Source organism: Rhipicephalus microplus, chromosome 6, assembly GCF_043290135.1.
Source record: "Rhipicephalus microplus isolate Deutch F79 chromosome 6, USDA_Rmic, whole genome shotgun sequence".
NCBI classification, from domain to species: Eukaryota; Metazoa; Arthropoda; class Arachnida; order Ixodida; family Ixodidae; genus Rhipicephalus; species Rhipicephalus microplus.
The window spans coordinates 127,080,409-127,092,652 of record NC_134705.1 but is presented as its reverse complement, the minus strand read 5'-3'; the positions used below and the strand labels follow the sequence as shown (position 1 = coordinate 127,092,652).

The 12,244-nt window shown below is 46.4% G+C and overlaps 1 long non-coding RNA gene across 1 annotated transcript; it reads right to left on the bottom strand.

Moving 5' to 3' along the window:
* Positions 1-667: 667 nt before the first annotated feature.
* On the bottom strand, positions 668-5,624 carry LOC142765483 (uncharacterized). The gene is made up of 2 exons (XR_012884285.1): positions 4,612-5,624; positions 668-1,995 (listed from the first exon to the last, which is right to left on the bottom strand). It is a non-coding gene; the product is annotated as an uncharacterized LOC142765483 (long non-coding RNA).
* Between the last annotated feature and the right edge of the window lie 6,620 nt (positions 5,625-12,244).

The window sequence follows — 12,244 nt, the reverse complement described above, 5'->3', positions numbered from 1 at the left end:
TGTTAAACCGGCGCTTAACCCACTTCCTAGAAAGTAACAGTATACTAGACCCCCTTCAGTGTGGTTTCAGAGAGGGGAGGTCGACAATAGACCACCTTTTTCGCATAGAGACACATATCAGAGATGCATTTATTCATAGACAGTTTGTACTTTCGGTATTCTTAGACCTGGAGAAAGCGTACGATACCACATGGTGATTCGGGGTTCTACGTGATCTTGCCGCCATGGGCATTCATGGGAACATGTTAATCACAATTGAAAGCTATCTGTCTAATCGAACCTTTCGCGTAAAAGTGGGAAATGCTCTCTCTAGATCATGTACCCAAGAGACTGGTGTTCAGCAAAGGGGCGTGCTTAGTTGCACACTCTTCCTTGTAAAAATGAAATCCCTGCAGTCAGTCATTCCAAGCGCGATGTTTTATTCCGTTTATGTAGACGATGTGCAGATGAGTTTCAAATCATGCAATTTATCTATCTGCGAACGACAAGTGCAGCTTCGAATGAATAAATTTTCTGAATGGGCGGATGAGAATGGTTTTAAAATAAACACCCAGAAAAGTACTTGCGTACTCTTCTCCAACAAACGAGGGGTAATGCCACTACCAAATATTGCGATCAAGGGAGACCAACTCTCTGTGAGCAGCGAGCATAAATTCCTGGGAACCACTTTAAATTCAAAGCTCACGTTTATTCCTCATATTAAACATGTAAAAATGAAATGTCTGAAAGCGATGAACCTCCTAAAGCTCCTATCACGTACAACATGGGGTAGTGATCGGAAGTGTCTCTTGAACTTGTACAAAAGCCTTGTCTGGTCGCGCCTTGATTATGCCTCTATAATTTATCATTCCGCAACGCCAAGTGCTTTGAAAATCCAAGACCCCGTTCACCATCTTGGTATCCGAATGGCAACCGGTGCCTTCAGGACAAGTCCGATTCAGAGTCTCTATGTTGAGTCGAACCAGTGGTCATTTCACCTGCAGCGATCCTATAGCAGTTTCACTTAATATATAAAGGTACGCGCAAACATAAAGCATCCTTCTTATTCAGCTATAAACGATATGACCACTGCCACCCTCTACCATAATCGACCCGCAGCGAGAAAGCCATTCTCTTTGCGTGTGAGAAGCTTAACTGAGGAAATGGGTGTTCCGCTGCTAGAAGTTTGTCCTATGCCCACAACAAAACATTTACCGCCGTGGCAGTGGCAGCTAATACATCGTGACACTTCGTTTGCCGAGATCACTAAACATGCACCAGAAGCACACATTAAAATGCATTTCTGACAACTCCAGTCCAACTTCTCATGCGTAGAGTTTTATACTGACGCTTCTAAGTCGCATGCAGGGGTGGCTTATGCAGCCGTCGGACCATCCTTCTCGGAATCCGGTGTGCTGCACCCGGAAACAAGTATATTTACGGCTAAGGGTTATGCACTATTGTCCACTGTGAAGCATATACGGAAATCAAACATACAAAAATCAATTATATTCACATACTCGTTAAGCGTCGTAAATGCATTAGGATCTCTTTTCAGATTCAGAAATCCGGTAATATTGGAGCTGTATTCCGTTCTGTGTACAGCGTATATGTCTAACCAGCATGTTACTATTTGCTGGGTTCCTGGCCATAGAAGCATCGAGGGCAATGTGTTAGCTGACCAAATGGCCACGTCAATTATATTGCGCGCTATTAACCCCACCGCTACTGTCCCTGCAACAGATCTAAAACCCTTCCAACGTAAGAAACTGCGAAACCACTGGCAACGCTTGTGGGACACAGAAATAAATAATAAGCTTCATTTGATTAAGCCTCGGTAGGGTTACTGGCCCTCCACTACAAGAACACGGCGAACTGATGTCCTATTCTGTCGCCTCAGAATAGGACACACTTATGGTACACATAGCTTTCTTCTGACTGGTGATGAACCTCCTACTTGTGGTAGATGTGGCGACAGGCTAACCGTCCTCCACGTCCTCCTGGAGTGTGCGGAAGCTGAAAGGGAGAGAAAGAAATATTTTGCTTTAGCATACCGCTCTAATCTTCCTTTACATCTGATTATGTTTCGCGGTGAAGAGCCGCTTTTTGATGCAAAATGAGTTTTAAGCTTTTTAAAGGATGCAGTATTGAATGTTTTTAGCCCAACATTGAATGTTTTTAGCCCAACAGGTTCATAGCGCATCCTCTGTTCAGAGCATGGCGCTGTGATAGCGGCTCTCAATGAGCCCAGGCCTCCATGCTCTTGTTTTAAGGGCTCTGTCGAGGCACTAGTGCTCCATGCCAAGTTTTTATTTGGCATACTTATCACTTTTAAACCAGTTTATGTCTCCATAACTCACATCATTTGTCAATGCCATAATTTTACTCTATGTATATTTTTACACACCTACAGCGACTGTTTTTTAGGCCCATTAACAGCCACGTCACATCTGTTTTATCTACACTGCACATTCCACAGTTCATTATCATCACTCTGGCGCTCTTTGGCCATATCTGGCCCTTGCGCCAATAAACTCCACTAATAATCATCAAGCCTGGCTCGTGCGTGTAGACACATGACCCCTGATGCCCAGATGCAGATGTCGTCCGCGTATATCTACAGATGTACGGAGTGTGGCAGGACGTCAAGATGCCGATGTGCCTTTTATACGCTACCATCTGTTGCTGAATTAAAAACCAGCAGCGTCCGTTGTGCATTTGCTTATGATGACTTCACAGCAAACGTCATTGTTCTTTTTCTTTTCCTGTCTGTTTTTCTACTACCTCGAATCCACTGATACTTGTAACAAATTGCTTCATCGGACTAGTCGCGGAAGATCCATAATAGCTTTCAACGTAGGGTAAGCACACGGGTCCTTATGGACGGGTTACAATGCCTTTCCGTTCTCTGCTATTCCGTTCCGACATAGACGAAGAACACACAGACCAACATAAGCACTTGTTTTGGTGCGTGTTTTCTTCGCGCATGTGTCAGCGTGAGCTGCAAGCTGTTATGATTATGTACTTACTCCCCTTCCGTTCACTTCGAAAGCTTTTTGCAACTAACATGATGCGCAATGTATAAAGAATGCGATTGATGAGCAGTTTTCCACAATTCACGTCCCCCTTCGACTAGGCGACAATGACGGTTGATTACATCACGTGGCATTATGTTTAGGGGACCATGACGTCATGATTTTTGCAGAGTGAATTGAAATGTCGGAGATATGTGACGTCATCATTGTAGCAATGTAGTCGTAGGAATCTCGGTGTACCGTTGACCCACAACATGGACTTGAATACCACGTCTGTTTTCACCAACTTTAATGCTCACTTTGCTTGTTTTTTTAGGTGTGAAGCTCTTTCATATTTTTGTTAGGCCTAATAGTGCAAGCAGGAATTATCATCAACCGCGCGTCGCGCACGCTTCCTTCACATCAATGCCGCTTCACTTCCGAAACACATGGTGTGACTCTCTTTTCCTCCTGCGTCAATGAATTAAGGAAACATAGCGTAATAACTAGGCACATGATATGTCCTCGCCAAAAAAACTTTATAGCTAGCTAGACCAGACGACTAAAATCGCAACATCACGTAATGGCGAGTGACGTGACATGTTTAGCAAAGTGCAGCCATACTTTGTTCTACTAGTTAAAACATAACATCGCTGGCAAAAGCTTGGCATTACTATCCAATCTTGGCTAGGCGCAACGCAAGCTTCGCTGATAACTCCAGCCTTGCGTGACTAGTTCAAGCCAGGCAATTTTTCACATCATTTTTGTTGATTCCACTATCTCGCTTTGTCTACTCACATTTTTAAACTCCTGCTGGATGATATATACATGGCCCACACCTGGAAACTGGTGGTGCAATCGAGACAGCGTATCTAAATAATGTATGTAAATGTTAACGTTGGAAAAGAGTGAAAAAGTTTTGTTTGTGCAGTTCGTTGTTTCCTCAGCAATTACAACTAGGTTTTGCGTCAAAGCAACAGTACCACTCTTTGGAGGTCACAGAAAGTCCTTGCGGAAGTACCCCTTTGGGTTCTATTTTTCTCGTTAAAACTGTTTCTCATTGAGGCGGTTTTCTAACGAGCTTACTGTTAAATAGGTCAAAGGACGGGTATTTCAATTCATTGTAGTTATTCAATCGTGTACCCAGCAAAAGGGAGCTTTAGAATAACATTTGCAGGCACTGCGGGCATTGCGGGCATAGTGGGTGCGAAATGAGTTTTAGAATAGCGTTCGCCCTCCTGCAAACCACAACGCACGCTCGCTGTGGCACCGTAGCCTCGAAGCCAACGTTTGCGGGCTGAATACGCCGTCCACTATTTCGGATTTTCTGCGGGCGCACCGCGAACGCGAACATCGCCTCGCGTTACGACGCATGGTCAGTGGCAGCGGCCACAGCGCAAGAGCTTGCGGTGCGCTATTCTAAAACTCTGTAAAGTCTGTAACCGTCTGGCTGTGAAGCTTTACGGACAATGTAGTTCACTCATAACTAAAATAAATTAGCATTGCTCTCCATATTATCAATATCTGGCTTACAAAATAGAGATAGCTTAGACTTTACACCTAGGCTGTTAACCAATTGCTGTTTATGACATGATTAAAAAAATAATGTAGTCGGTACCTGTTTTACTCTGGATGGCCTGACACACCGAGGAATCGACGAGGAAGCCGAAGTTCAAATTCACGTGCACAAAAGATCATTGAAGGATTCATAATATCTCTGTCTTTTTAGCAAGCATATTTCCTGAAGGATCACTCACAAAGCAGTAGAGGTGCTCAATAAGGCTTGAAATATTTGCCGCACTACACGAAGATGCTTCAGGCTGCAGCTGATGAACTGGGCGTTTATGCTTCAAAGAGCGAAATGCGGAGGCGCTGTGTCAATTGCCTGCGTTGGCTGTCGCTAGCACACCATAAAATTCGGGCTTAGTATCAACGTGTACCATGACGACACGAAGAGGCACAAGAAACGAAGTTCTTCCTCGTTTCACATTCCGAATGCCACAGCCGAGAACAGAATTCACACACTTAATCACAGCACCTTCTGGCTGGCACTCCGGGTTGCAGAAAATGTCAAGCTGTATTCACCGAACAACGCTACACAATATCGGTTGCAGATGAATCCCACGAGGCCGCTGATGTCTCTTCGAAATGCGTAAACATTCGTCCCTGTGTCTGCAGCTAACTGACTCAATGCATTCATGCAGTAAAAAAAAAAAAAAACACTGAAAATTATTAGCCGCATGAACGATCACCAAGGTGAATGACCTCGACGAAGAACCTATTTTGCTTTGGCGGGCGTAAGCATTTATCGACTGATCACAACGACGTTGAAGTTACTGCGCATAGTTCGTGAATAAGTACGCAAAACGGCGCCTTGAGCCTGGCTGACACAATTCGTCGAGGATGCCGATTCCAAAACTTGTGGCATGCAGTGCCTGAACTGCGAATGGACAACGCCCACCACGGGAGCACGTCGCGGAGACCGTCACCAACGACACACCCGAAAACAAGCTTCCCTGGCAGCAAGGTTCACTCTTTTTGGCAATAATTCGAGCCGCATAAGGCGCAAGCGCAAACAGAGCGCCCTCATAACGACGGCGTTTCAGGAGCTGGAACACGCAGACGAACACAGCGAATAGCGGGAAAAAGGTCTCGAATGCTCCGCGCACGGCCGGGGCCGAGAGTTCGCAAGAGCTGCCCTTCTTCTCCGCAAGGCACGTAGCTGCGAGATGCGGCGAGACGCGCAGGCGTGCTTCCTTTTCTTAACCAGCTGCGAGAGCCTGCGCTTCGATTAACCCGGCGTGTTTTGCTGTTGCTTTCTCCTCTACCACGTAGCGTCGCAAGGTCCTAACGTGGTTGCTGTGATTTTAACGTGGTTTCATGTGAATCGTAAGTTCCGGCACATTGCTGCTTGTGCTATTTTAATAATAATAATAATAATAATAATAATAATAATAATAATAATAATAATAATAATAATAATAATAATAATAATAATAATAATAATAATAATATTCATAATAGTATTACAAATGTATTATTATTATTATTAGTATTATTATTATTATTATTATTATTATTATTATTATTATTATTATTATTATTATTATTATTATTATTTTCGCGGAGCTTTCTAAACCCGGAAGTTCGAGTGAGGTTCATGGCCATGAAGGAGAAAAAATCTTACAAAAACTACTTCACGAAGCCAGCCTTGGTCAGGAAAGCAATGACTACGTCATCTATAACAATCATCATATTGGCAGGTGAACGCTCTCTTGGCCGGCAGTGTTAGCCCAACGAATGACTTTATGCAGGAAGGTATCTCACCAAAGAGGTTTTCAAAACATTGGCGTTTGGTAATACTAATGCTTGGTAATTAGAGTGTCAAAACTACAGCACGACTATGAGGAGTCATGTGACTCCGAATGAAGCAACCAGGAAATATCGTCCTCTTGTGGTTTTTGAACAGCACCTAAATATAAGTAAAGAGGTTTTTCGCGTTTACTCTGCACAAAACCCGACTGCAGAGTTTTGGTGTCTTGTGTTTGTTCAAATTTTCAATTAAAACGTGCTCCTACGGCGTAGATCACTCGCCACAAAATAGGTTTTAAAGAAAACTTACCTGGCCGCACTAAAGGCTACACTCTTAAAGGGCCACTCGTTAGGTTTGACAGCTTTGAGCTCACAAGCGCCGTGCGTAGACGAGGCGTTCATGATCACGTCTGCCAAAATTTGCAACGCGCGCTACGCGCCGCAGAAATGCGTCAAATTTCAAGATGAAAGCTGCTCCCCCTCCCCTCTGCCGGCGCACGCATACAGAATGAGGGCATGACGTGAGCGTATGAACGGCCCTACGTACACGGAAATACAATGACGTTGGTCCTCCACGTAGACGACTCTGCTCTGACGTTGTCAGCAGTATACCATGGTACATGGCAAAAATTATTTAACACAACATGCCTAGTTTATGTATTTGTTGCTTTAAGATATTAATAAAACTTGAAATAAATAACGAGACGCAATAAAAATTGTGCACGTTTTTCTTTCATTTTTTTCCCGTGAAATGCTGGGAGATGCGGCGCTGTATAGTGCCAGCGTTATGAATTTGTTCGTGTCCCCGAGGTCAGCGCATTGAGCAGACGACCGCTGTGGAACGCTCGTACGCGTTCGCGCACTCATCGTGCTCATCTACTCTACCACGTCTAAGCCAGCGTTTCCAAACAATACCGCAGAAACAGGCAGAACACCACAAAACTACGCTGGTCAACAAAGCAACGCCGCTCGCGTGCACGGGGCTTGGCTTGTTCGGGCACGTCATGCGCACGTCACCTCTTGGTCGGATGCCGGGGAGGGTGGGGAAGAGATTTGGCTTGCGAAGGTGGTGGTGGTAGTGGTTAGAAGATGACAAAAGGCACCTAAGTTCTGCAACCCGGTCGGGAGCACGGCGAAGGCTACGCGGATGAGCGGCAAGGGTGTCGAGCTCGCCTCCTCTCACCCTCGTTTTGTACCGCTTCAAAAAACCCGTTTTCTCCGCTCGTAATGAACCAATTGGAAAAACTTTTGTGGCAAAACGTTCCTCATGGGACACCCAAGAACTTCCACTGTCTAATTAAAATTCGGTATGGGGCCTGGTGAGTGGCCCTTTAAACAGAGTGACTCTGGCTTCTTTGAGGAAGAAACGGTGTTGCCCCAAATGTTCATCTTTAAATCTAGCAACTTTTCTACCTTTTGCCTCGGAGAAAGAACGGCTCACCCTCAAAATCAAGATGGCTGACCGAGGGTTAGCGAACCGACTAGGCCTGGTGAGTGCATCGATTCTCGACTGATAGGGAGTACACAGAGCTAAAGATCTCAAAAATCAATACCACTGAGCTTAATATCAAAAGAAATGACAGTAAAATAAAGCAGACAAACATGTGATGATGAAAACTTTCCGAAACAGAACCTCGGAACTCACCAGTTTCGCTCGGCCAGAGAGACAGCGTTCACTCTGAAAAAGACAGATACTGCACATTTCTCAACCGGAGACTGCATGCTAGGATTGCTGTCTTTATTTCTCAAAAAATAACTCAGTATAGTGAAAATATCCACGCTTTTACGGGCCAATAGGACACGAGAACCGCCTCCAAAACGTATAGTCAATCCCAGCGAAAAAATTTCGGCGCAGAAGTGCATTGTTTATATAGATAGTTTTCAAGATTATGTACGTAGATGGAGGTGTGAAAATGCCACAGCCGTGAAGTTGGCGGTAGCTGATGCCATCTGGAAGGCTTAAACGTTACTATAAAAAAATCAGGATGTTGTGATGACTGTTAGCGCTCCGAACGGCTTCTTAGAGGATAGTTAGTTGGCAAGTCAGCTCATTCATGTGTAACTCAAAGACACTGGAAGGCTGATGGAATGCATATACATACTTGTTCCTTAGTTCGTACACGTATTTTAGGTCTGCGAAACATGGAGTACGCACACACAAACGCAAGGTAAACTCAAGGAACAATTCACACGTACGTTGAGTCTAATTCACACTTGGGGGAAATCTCGGAGCGCATGGCATCGCGATGCTACCAGTGCCGCATTTGCGCGCCGGTAGCAACTAGCGCATACGCAGACGCTTGAGGTGCCTGCGTTTGAACCACATCGTCTGCGATGGCGGTGCGTATTGGACACATTGTCGGGAAGCCTTTTGTTCTCATCCTTGCTGCGGGAGGAAGGCCAATATCTTGTAATAAATGTTGTACGATGCCTAAACCTTCATTCGCAATAATGGGGTTCTAGGAACAATTTTACACCATGCAATGTTTGCTCTTTCTAGACGCGGTGGTATTGAGTGCCTTCTCGTGCAATTTCGCTTTGTGTGTCAAGAGTGTCAAGGTCAAGAGCATGCGACCGAAGCGAATCACATCAGCTCCGGCTTAGGTTCATTTTGAAGAAGAATTTCTTCCTAGCGACCTGTTGCAATGATAGGAACTTGTTCCTAGCATCACCAATGTCAAGCCTATACCGGACTTCAACCTGTGAGTGCGCTTTTAAACGTTAACGCTTTCGAAACTTCTTGAAGAGGTCCACCTCGCTAATCCTAACAAGCCGGAGACGCGGCTTGAACAGAACGCCGCCCCGCTCTACAGCGGATGGCGAGCGTCTCTGGGAGCGTCGCAGCCGACGAGAAGCACTCACTGCACTCTCGCTCCACGGACCACATGATGAATACGCAGACCAGTCAAGACACCGATACGCAGGTGAGCAATGAGCACAACGCAAATCCATGGATACTGTTACCAAGAGAGCGAACAAACGCCGACAACTGCAACCCCACACGGTACCAACTCAACAGCTGCCCAGCGCGCCGCCTGAGCCCGCTCTACGCCAGAGCAGGCCTAGGACGCGTCTACCAAGACACCCACCACTCCCTACCGAGGACTACAAGCTAGCAATCCGTCCCCATGGTGGATTATATCTGAGCAAGGTTAGCCCCACGACGTTACTTCGCGCCGTAGCTCATGCAGCAAATATACGCAGTGAGAAGGCTGATATCAAGCTTCGTGTTGACAAAAATCAAATTGTGCTATCAATAAGCATCTCATCTGAACACATCACCACTGCACTTGGACATATCACTAAAATTACAGTGCACGCTGCAACCTACGACATCACTTCAATCAATCAATCAATCAATCAATAAATCAATCAATCAATTATTCAGTTTATTATCATGTCATAAAAGAATGTTATAGGGAGTAAAATATACAGACGAAGGTCCCAAAGTACAAGACTGAAACGGGACTTCTTATGGTATTGCGCCTAATAATTCGTGCAAAGATGTGGTCAACGAAATAGGTCATGAAATCACACCAGACGACTTCCTGACAGAAGTTGAAGTATCAGGCTACGAGGTGCTTACGTGCAGACGCCTCGGCAACTCCGGAGCAATGGTGCTCACATTTTGTGGCAAGAGAGTCCCTTTCTTCGTCAACGCGTACGGACAGGCTCTTCGCTACTACCTCTACAAACGGACTATTCCCCACTGTAGAAAGTGCAACAAAACAGGACACCGCGAGGATGTGTGCCCACAGCCTCCTGACACACCGAAATGTCGAGTGTGTGGGGATTCACTATCACCTAACAACCACGAGTGCCGCCCTTCTTGCATGCTTTGTGGTGGCGACCACCCGACGGCTGACAAACCATGCCCAAAGCGGTTTTTGCCACCAGTCAACCGACACAAACCACCCCGGTCAGCTACTCCCCCCAGGAAGGCCCAGTCACCATCTCCCAGCCCCGGATGGCAGAGCAGTGCGTCCGGGAGTGCAGCCAGCCGAAGGAGCCATTCCAGGAATAAGTCGGGGCCCAAGCGAGGAAACTCGTCATCGCGGAGCGGCTTCGCTGGCCAGCAGGGATCTCAAGGCTGGCACACGGACGGGACAACGCATCATCATGGCCAGCAAAGCGGTTCCCAAAAGAAAGCACAAATGGTAAGCTGGGCAGGGCAGTTCCCTTCTCTCCCTCCCTCTCCACACCAGTCCCACTCCCTAACACAAACATCAACGCAGCAAAGAACACCACAACCAACGCCACCTAGACTACCACAACCCACGCCAGTAGACACTCAGCTTCACCCTGACATGCCGTCAACTACGGCATGATCCGACTATGGCACACGAGTGGCGTTGAACGAAATGGCTACTTCTTTAAGGAACGAATTCACAGCTATGGTGTAGGTAGAAATGCAGAAAATGAAGGATTGCATTATGGCTGAACTAACAGCTCCACTCCAACAATTCATCCAGCAGGCCCTGCAACCTGCTGTCCAGCAGATTGTAACGGATGTTAAACAGCAGATATCGGCTTCACTTGGCCAACCTAATATTGCGCCATTAACACCAAAACGCACCACGTCTCCGACACGTGAACCACAGCGACCGCATCCTTACATACGCCCTCCCGTTTCCTATAACCGTCCTGAAAAAACGTCCCAACAGCCGCAGCTGCTGCAGTCCTGCTTCCCACCACCCTCCACCAATATTTAGCACGGTCTCAAATGCCTCCGTTTACTACCGAGGCCCCGCTATTGCATGATCATGGCGAGAAACCGTAGGTTAACACGTGACACCCCTCAACTCATACGTGTGTGGCAGTGAAATTTCAGCGGGTATCGTAGGAAACGCGGAGCTCTAATGCAATTCATTGTGACGCAGCGGACGACTCACGATGTCATACCATTACAACAAGTACAATGTACCCCTACACTTCCAGATGACACCACATACACGGACGTAACGAACAATACACCACATCGCACAGCTAAATTAGTTTCTGAGCATGTCACTGTCACAGCAAAACACCCTTCAAAGCACCTCCACCTCACACGTACTTCTCGAATTAGTCCAATGCTCTTGTTCCAGTAGCAGCCTGTACGTGCTTAACGTTTACAGTGCACCTAATGCCAGGAACGATTACTTCGATCATCTATTTGCACAACTATGCAAGTTGGGTAAACACATAGTTATTGTAGGAGATTCCAATGCCCCCCATCCGGCTTGGGGCTACGCAACAGATACGCCTAAAGGCTGACGACTCGCACAGGTTCTAGCGATTCATCGCATGATCCTGCTGACAGAACCTGATCAACCCACTCGCCTAGGTAATAGTGTGAGCAGGGACACCTGCCCTGACCTCACGAAATTCAAGGTGGTTAGTCGCCATTCCTGCTGCAACCTCATGGTGAATCTAGGCAGTGATCACCATATACTAACTACAGAGCTCCAAGTAGCAGCCACGCGTGCCCCAGAGCGCATCATAAAACTAACAAATTGAGATGCATTTAGGCGTAATCGTACACCTACCCATCAGGACTTCCCTTCCCTAGAGGCTTGGATATTACAACTTCAGTCCGATTCTCAAAGAGCTACCAAATGAATCGCTGCGACGACAGAAACGCCGGATGTGAACCGGCATCTGCTGCATCTCTGGAATGCCCACAGAGGCTTGATACGGCGATGGTGGCGACAGAAACCTGACCGAAAACTTCGTCTCCGAATCGCCCAACTAGCTACTGAGGCACATGACTATGCGAACATCCTCACTAGCAACAATTGGCATAACTTCTGCGATCGACTCAACGGCTCACTAAGTACACCTCGAACGTGGCGTATACTCCATGCTCTCTTAAATCCCACGCAGACAAAATCACACACTGCTAACGCATTCCGCACCATTCTCCACAAATCAGGGCTCGACTATACCACTCTGCTGCA